The sequence below is a fragment of the Hydra viridissima genome, unplaced genomic scaffold (genome assembly GCF_058129835.1).
Source record: "Hydra viridissima isolate aposymbiotic clone 2 unplaced genomic scaffold, HvirCarnegie_v1 scaffold_1, whole genome shotgun sequence".
Taxonomy (NCBI): domain Eukaryota; kingdom Metazoa; phylum Cnidaria; class Hydrozoa; order Anthoathecata; family Hydridae; genus Hydra; species Hydra viridissima.
This window is the reverse complement of record NW_028324300.1, coordinates 25,349,754-25,357,685: the sequence shown is the minus strand read 5'-3', so window position 1 is coordinate 25,357,685 and position 7,932 is coordinate 25,349,754. Positions and strand designations below refer to the sequence as shown.

Below are 7,932 nucleotides of genomic sequence, written 5' to 3'. Positions count from 1 at the left end.
TGTGATCCCTTCACTTTCGGTTTGCGAAATGGCGGTCGCAAACAAGTAAACGTTGTTTTTTTTATGTTTGACAAATTCCATGGTTTTCAACATTTTTGTTAGGTGCTAATGGCCCATCTCATAAAAAACCCAGAAGAAAATGAAACATCTGGTAACAAAGCAATCTGGTAACAACACAATAAATGTAGCAGACTAAAAAAGTATGCACCCTACGAAAAATGACTCGTTTGTTAACACCTTATCTGTAAATCAAGAAACTCCATTTTGTATGCACTTCTCTAGTGTGTACTTTATCGTCAATAATATTATTCTTTCAAAACTTTTCTAGCAGCTGTCGTGCGTCGAGCAGCTGTACATACCAGTGTACAGCTGCTAAACGCACGATACCCTCAAGATCCATACAAATAGTGACAGAAGGTAGAAATGTTGGCGTGTTTTGTAATATATATATTATTACTTCAAATGTCTGCAAAGGTTTTGCGCCAGGTCTACAGTCCTCTTACCGATACAAAAACATTAATAAAAATAAAACTTAAACGGAAGTATGTAATTAATATGTATAGTAATACATTAATACGTAACGAAATTGGAAGATAAATAAATAAACTATATTTTGCTTTAAAGTTGTTTTTTACTTTATTTATTATTTTTATTATCTTTTAACTAATAATTGATATTAATTTTTCTGTAGATTTTTTTTTTTTCTTCTCTGAATGAAAGTTTTTTAACAAAAAGCGAAAATATATCCAACTTAAACTCATCCTTGTTTTTCAATTGCTATATTTTTTGAGCAGCATGTTCGTTTCTCTATTAAACATGTATAAAAAAAAAACAATTCATGGTAGTGACGTAATCAGCTCAACTCCTCAAACTTTGCAGAGGCAGTCAAGAATAAAATTAAATAAAGCAGAAACTGTAAAAACAAATAGAAGATCTAGAAAATGTAGGAAAACGAGTAGTCTTGATACAAATACTTCATGTAAATAAGACACATTTGGCAGCGAAAACTTATTTCTCAGAACTTCTTCACTATGCGTTTTTCAAAACTTTATAACTTTGATCATCTCATGAAGCTCCATTTAGTTTATGATAAGAGCAAAAAAAATCCATATGATTTTGGAAGACGTAGTTCTAGGAAGAGGGTTATGATTTTGGAAGACGTAGTTCTAGGAAGAGGGTTATGAGGGGGATCGGGGTGGGGTTAGGTTAGCCCCGAAAACCATATGTTTTTACAAATCAGCTTCATTCTATATCATTTTCGATAAACTTGAAATTTGAGTAAGTCCCATACTTCTTTGAGACCTAAGTTGAACAACAATATTCTTGTGCAACCCCACAAAAACGTGGTTTCTCTCCAGGCCCCCAGTAAAAACTTTTATTAATTTACATTTTTGAAGTGAGAAAACGTTTTCTGATAATAATCCAAAAAGTGTTTGTGAAAATGTGTTGCCAGGTCTTATGTTCCTAAGCGCCGTTAACATACAATATATTATATATTGTTATTGTATATATTTACTATAAATTATTTCATGCATTAACCTTTCCTAATTATTTACTTATTGCCTACTATTAGAAATGTTTAAATTTTTGTTTGCATAAAAATTACAGCAAATGAGTTCATTCTGGAATGGCAAATTTCGTTTCTGAAACTTAAAAAAATTTGTACAATATTTGTATTTCAGATCTCTTTCGGCGATTACCTCATGCAAATCTTTGTTTCCAATATTTTGTTTTCATTACTTTTTCAGTTTTTAATTTAATCTTTTGCGTATTTTTTTCGATTTTTACCATCAGGCGAATATTCAAAACGCTTCCAAATCAATAAAAAATGGTTGATGAGCTTTTGTCATATGAAAAAATATTTTTAATGAAGAAATCCAATAGATGAGTGACTTCACAAATACAACTCTTTTCATGTCAAACCACACGACGAATACTTCAGTTAAAGTTTGCAATATCAAAACCATTAGAAAGATGAAATATTTTCAATAAAAAGATTTTTCACTCGTCTAATATAAACATATAGCTAATAAACATTTTTTAACAATTTAACAAAATAAAATAAAACTGACACTGAAAATTAACAAAATAAAAGCTGTTATAAATTTGAAAATGAAAACGAGACTAATAAAATAAAACATAAACAATCCTTGTTTTTTTCTTATATATTTTGCAAAAGCAGAAAAAAAGAAAAAAATTTCCAAATGAAAACATCTTAAACGTGAAAAATCTTTCCGTAAAAACGCTAAAAAAAATAATTTCTATGATAAATGTATTATTATTTTAAAAAAATTAGTTAAAAAAGAATTATTTTTTAATGTAAATTATAGATAACTGGAGGGAAGACGGAAGGGTCCAACGTGTGCTCTGTGGTGCACAAAAGGTACTACTGAGAATAATAAAAAAGAAAAAAAGACTGCAAACCCACGGACTGATAAATATTCTCGACAACTTCCATGCATGAAAGATTATTCTAGCAATTGTAAAACTTAAAACGCCAGACTAATTTTGCGATGAAGGAGCTTCATTCAAGAACATTCAAGGAAAAAAAATTACTTTCAAGTTTATTTAAAAAATATTTATTAATTTATTTCAAATTTATCTATTTATTTATCTATCTATTTTTATATATATTATCTATTTATTAATTTATTTATATAACCTTGAAAGCTGCAACATTACCTACAGTCTTAAAATATGCAACTTCAGTTTCAATTTCTTCCTCTTAAACCAGTTTTCTTAATTTTCCTCTTTCTTGAGTGGCAAGCTCAATGTTTTTTGCAAACTGATGTTTCAAACCCTCCGTTATATAAGGCATGATATTCCCCTCTTAAAAAATTTCTAAAAAATAAACTAATCTCTAGCTTGTTTTCTTAAGGTCTATCTAACATATTACCTCTCCATCTGGTTTATAGATTATTTCTTGATCAAAATAACAACTAATTTCAATGATATCGGCTTCTGCGGTGAAATTGTTCTTTTTTATATCTTGTATAAATCATTAAGCTCGCTAACAGCTTGTTTATGACCTATATGACTTCTATCGGGATATTTTACCATAAACTCCTTATCGGGTTCAAGTCTCTTTATTTGTTTAGAAGCAGTTTTCTTATCGGATATTAATGGATCACTTTTAACTGACACTAAAGAATCTCCTTTTATTCTTTCTCCAAGCTTTAAAATTAAATCAATACCGGTGTAGAGTTTGTTTCTTCAACTAAATCTACTAATACTGCACTTCCGTACTTGAACATTACACATTTTAAAATATTTAATTTCTCAGAGTTGTTCTTTTAAACCTCATAAAACTTAGCAATAATAGCTTCTCTTAACGCTTTTTTAAGCTTCGATCAACTCTTGGTTAGATTTTTGAGCATTATCGATTATTAGATAAAAAACTTGTCTCCTTGTCTTTTAATAAGATTTCTTTTAAAAAATAACTCCTCATTCAAATTTAAGATATATTATAAGCTCTATATAACTCTTGGCAAGAGATGTTAAATCATTAAAGTTCTTCAAAGATTTTACCCCTCTTAAATCCTCAGGTAAACCAAGTCATTTTCCAGTTTCCTTACCGCCATCTATTGCAGCAACAACTCTTTTATTACCTTGTGTTCAGTTTTTTGCTTGTTTTCTGACATCTTTTTGTTAAAACCTCTTTATTGATATTGAAACGGATTATAACCTTTTTACTAAATTATCTTCTTCAAGTCTTTCCTCTAAAGGAGAATCTATATAACAAAGCAAGTTGCACATACCTTCAATAAGTTATAATTCATAAGAATTGTTACTAAACACCATGTTCTTGCTTTTTGCATTTTATTTTTCCAAACGGTGAAGCAACTCATTCACTTTTTCTTTGCAATCTTCAGAAACATACTCATTCCATGGAATATTTCCAGCTAATCGTTTGATGTACGAAGCTTGTAAACGCAAACTTCCTGCCACCGGGTAATGTTCATTTGTCTTGCTATTTTAACTTTTAGTGATGGCAATGCCTTTTCCGGGTAAATATTGGATGCCATTATTTCCAAATTCTCTCTTTTCCTTTTAAACCTTGCGATCGTTTGATGCAGTCTTTGGCTCGATGATTGTGTGAACAGTTCTTGCATTTCTCCTCGCAGTCCCGTACATAATGTCCAAATTTCCCACAATTAAAACATGTTATTTTATTTGTTCCGGTAAAGCCAGTTATGTGGGGAAGTAGCTTTTTAATTGTTTCGAATTCAAAGTGTGGTATTAAAGATGACTTTGGTTTGAAAAGCTTCATAATATTTTCCTCGATCTCTTCGTAAGTCACCGAATCGTCTTCTGGGTATGCCGGCAAGCATAGATCTTCCAATGCAGAGTAAATTTGTGGTGGCAAACATGTTGCATTCTAAATTATCCAGTACTACTTTTCCCTCTTTAGTACCAAGAAATACCTCATGATATGCATAATTAATTAATTATGTTAATTAATTATGTTAATTCTCTTATAAGTTGATTCTTTTTTTTTTTCTTGATTTTCTTGCTCCTTGCATTAATGTTTTATTAGTTGTTGCTCTTCTATTAATCTGTAATCTAAAGTTGCATTAGTTGTTACTCTTCTCTTAATCTCCTGATTTTTTTTTACTTCCGCTTCTTTTTTAAATATGGTTTGCGCGCAGTTATGTCTACTTGCATACAGCTTTAATATCTCTTTCCAGTTAAAACTATCATGAACCTCAGGTGCAAAGTTAGCAGCGCCGTAATTACTAAGAAATCATTTTCTATCGAACGTGTTGACTCTAATCATGCTTGAGTTTTAAAGTTTTACCAATTAATTTTACGCTATTAATATCTTCATCCTCAAATTTATCTTCATAAATTATTCAAAACCATTCTTTTGATATATGACAATTTATCCTAAAATTAATCTTTTGGTTTATTTTAATTTCATTATTCACAATGAATTCTTTGTAAACATCAATTAGTGTTGTAGCTTTTTAGCATCGTTAATACTTCCTTTACCCTGATTTACCAATAATGATATAATTCATTTTGATCCAATTTATTATTTAACACTTCATTAATTTCATTGCTAATATACCTACAAGTTGGGACAGCTCTCTCCATATGTAATGAAAAAAGGTTTAACACAATGTCTTTAACCAGGTTTCCTTTTGTTACATTTTGATTTTCAATGTTAACAATGAATAGCCCCTTCATATCATTTTCTACTCTTTCAATTGTTTGTTTGGCTTTTTCAATATCCCTTGTTTTTGCATCAGACTTTCTTATTATATCTTTATTTGCTTTAATAATTTTACCAGCGCTCTCCTTTTTCTCCATGAAACAAAGGCTTTTTCTTATGAACTTTATTAATAAATACTTGAAATTCTTCAGTCTTTTTACTTTGATACTGTTTAAAAGTGTGTTTAAAAGCCCATTCGCCAAGTTCTAAGCACATGGGTATCTTAAAAAATGAAGTGGATATTCAACTGGTTTCGCATAAGAATATCCTTATCATTTGATTGAGTATCAAAGAACCTTTTCGATCAATTTTGTCATCATCTCCGTTAATTAAAAAAACTCTTGATATGACTATTATCAAAAGAATCAAAACAAACAAATTTCATTTGAGAATAAGAAGTTAAAGACCCTACATGAGCTACATGTAGTCCATTTTTAGAAAAAGAATGACTTTCAATGTTTGAAGTAAAAACAGGAAAAATAAAACTATTATTATATATAGAATTGCAAATATTTTCAGGTTTTAAAATGTCTATTTCTCTTACAATTGAGTTATTAACCAATCTTTTTAGAGTAATGGCTTCTCTTATATGCAGACATGAATGTTCAAAACTTCTTTTAATCTGCCCAACCTATCTGCATTCTCTCTAAAAAGATTGAACTCTTCGTTTATTCTATACTGATTTAACTTTTCCAATTTTATAAAAATACCCTTTAACATCAGGAGTTTTCTTTACTCCTTTAGGTTTTTTTGTCAGACTAATAAATTTATATATTAGTCAACCCATGTAAATTAGAACATCTTGATCTTTTATTGTTTACTCATCAGTAAACAATACATCACCAGCTCCTGAAGTCTCCGTAATCTCTTGATATGCAGAGGCAGTTTTTGTAACTGTCATACATATCTTTTCATTGGTGTTTAGTAAAGACTTGCTCTCACTACCTTCACTACCTTAGTAAGACTCTCACTACTCTCACTACCTTAGTAACCTCTAACTACCATCTTCATAATAAATTGCATAAATCTCATAAGTGTGTTCTTCTGCATATTGGCATTTAGTAAAGACTTGCTCTCACTACCATCTTCATAATAAGTTGCATAAATCTCATAAGTGCGTTCTTCTACATATTGGCATTTAGTAAAGACTTGCTCTCACTACCATCTTCATAATAAGTTGCATAAATCTCATAAGTGCGTTCTTCTACATATTGGCATTTAGTAAAGACTTGCTCTCACTACCATCATCATAATAAACTGCATAAATCTCATAAGTGTGTTCTTCTGCATATTGGCATTTAGTAAAGACTTGCTCTCACTACCATCTTTATAATAAGTTGCATAAATCTCATAAGTGCGTTCTTCTACATATTAGCATTTAGTAAAGACTTGCTCTCACTACCATCTTCATAATGTTGCATAAATCTCATAAGTGTGTTCTTCTACATATTCTTTTAGACCGTCAATATTTTTTGATAAGACTAGTTTTTTTAATTTTTCTTTTATCTTCATGCTAATACCCTGTAGTTTTTTAGTTGTACTTTGTTGTTATGTTGATAGCACTGTAAAGTAAATTAAAAAATACAAAACAAGCTATCGTGTAATTGTGTTAAATGCAATAAACAAAAGCAAAATTATTATAACATGCCATAAAATACCATTAAAAACACCATAAAAATGGAGCGAAATTTGAGCAATTTGAGGTGAAAATAGGATTAATATTAGTCATTTTAACCTCCAAATTCCCCCTTTTTTAAAGTAAAAAATTACCTCATCCCCTTCTTTTTTTAGTAAAAAGTATGCTGAAAGTAACATAAATTGTGAATTTTATGTTAGGCAATAAACCGTTTTATTTATAAGGATTTTGTAGTGGTTATGGCTTCCTGAATCATAATCAGATGTTCTATTACTCTATGTAGTAAAAGTTTATCTTTGTAAAAAATGAATAATTTATTAAATTTTATTTACAGCTTAATGCTAATATATATTATTTTGTTCTGTCAATACATTTTTTCTACAAATAACTGTTTAATTAAAAAAATTATTGACAGTTGTAAAAGGAAGTGGTATTATAAATACAAACAAATTATAAAGAGCGATTTTATAAATACAATAATAAAAAAAAATCTAAATAACTTTTATCGAGAAAACCAAGGTCATGATGTAGATAAGGATAAAGGTTTATAGGTTGGCTTGAAAACTGATAACAAAATAACAGAAAAACCAATGAATATAAGAATAGCTTAATTAAAATTAAGGAAAAAATTTAACTATTTTAAGGTTATGGTATAAGCAAGAATTTTATAGAAAGTGTAAATCCTCTAGCTTATAATTACTAGTTATTAAAGAGTTAATATTATGAATACAATATCTCAAATTACAGAAATAGAATGCAAAAAATTAGCTTATCGACTAATAGAAAACCACTTTTTAACTTTAGAAAAGGGATATAGGTCTATAAAAAATACGCATCATGTAAAATTGATTATGACTCAGACGTAGGTGTAAAAGCCCAGCTTATCGAATATTATAAGGAAAAAGCATGGACATATAAGAGATGGGCGTGCAACTTTTTTTTTTTTTTTGCAAACCATGCCAGTTGCGCATTGTTAAAAATTAATTGTTTTAAACAATAGAAATGTAATTCTCTTAATGTCCGTCGGACTTGTCGAAAATTTTTGGTCTCGCTTAACCAGTCACATCATTTTCGTTTTATT

The 7,932-nt window shown here is 29.3% G+C and overlaps 1 long non-coding RNA gene across 8 annotated transcripts in view; it reads left to right on the top strand.

Annotated features, from left to right (window-relative positions):
- The window catches only part of LOC149894090 (uncharacterized), an 18,794-nt gene extending 11,975 nt beyond the window's left edge, over positions 1 to 6,819 (top strand). For all 8 annotated transcript variants that reach the window (XR_016446381.1, XR_016446408.1, XR_016446405.1 and 5 more), the window contains one exon: positions 2,331 to 6,819. This is a non-coding gene — a long non-coding RNA (uncharacterized LOC149894090). The remainder of the gene's footprint in view (positions 1 to 2,330) is intronic.
- Positions 6,820 to 7,932: the final 1,113 nt, after the last annotated feature.